Genomic DNA, 784 nt, shown 5'->3' with positions numbered 1-784 from the left:
CGTTTATAGGACCCCAGCCATTGGTTGGCGCGGCTGGTGCGCCGGGGGGGGGACGGAGGGGTGGGCAGGGTCTGGGGGCGGGGCCTGGGGCACGTCCGGGGCGGGGCTCCGCGGGGGAGGGGGCCCGGGCCCCGGCCCCAGGAAGGGGGCGGGGGGCTCGGCGCGGAGACCTTGCTCCGGCTGCGGGTCTCCCTGGGTCTCTGGGTCCCGGCGGCTCGCTGGCTGTGTGACCCTCAGCAAGTGTGCGCACCTCTCTGAGCCTCAGCGGCCTCCAGCAAAATGGAGGCGCTGCTACCGGCTGTGAGACAAAGTAGGAGCGGCCCAGGGTCGCGCTTAGGAGCGAGTCCTCACTTCGCCACCGGATGGCTTCGCGAAGCCAGCGGTAGCGATAGTACCACCTCATAGGTTTGTTATGAAGATTAAGTGAGTTAATATTTGTGGAGTGTTCAGAACAGCGTCTGTTACGTGGTCAGTGGTGTTTCAGTATTTCTTAGGCTGCGGGAGGTCTCGCTCCGCGGTCTCCTCCCTTTCCCTCTCCACCCCCACATTCCCGTTTGTAAGCGAAGCCTTGCTGTAGCACCGGCTGGGCCCTCTGCCTGGAAATCCGTACCCGCCTCTTCTCTGGACTTTAACACCACCTCCTCTGTGAAGCCTTCTCGACCCCTGACAGTACCTGTGCCTCTGTGGCGACAGGTGAGTGTGGAAAATGTGAAGAGCAATCACACAGGAGACCTTGGGTTTGAACCAGCTTCGCTGTAGACCAGCCCTGGGTGATCCCTAGAAG

The sequence above is a fragment of the Phacochoerus africanus genome, chromosome 8 (genome assembly GCF_016906955.1).
Source record: "Phacochoerus africanus isolate WHEZ1 chromosome 8, ROS_Pafr_v1, whole genome shotgun sequence".
NCBI lineage: Eukaryota > Metazoa > Chordata > Mammalia > Artiodactyla > Suidae > Phacochoerus > Phacochoerus africanus.
Note: the sequence above shows the minus strand (reverse complement) of the source record.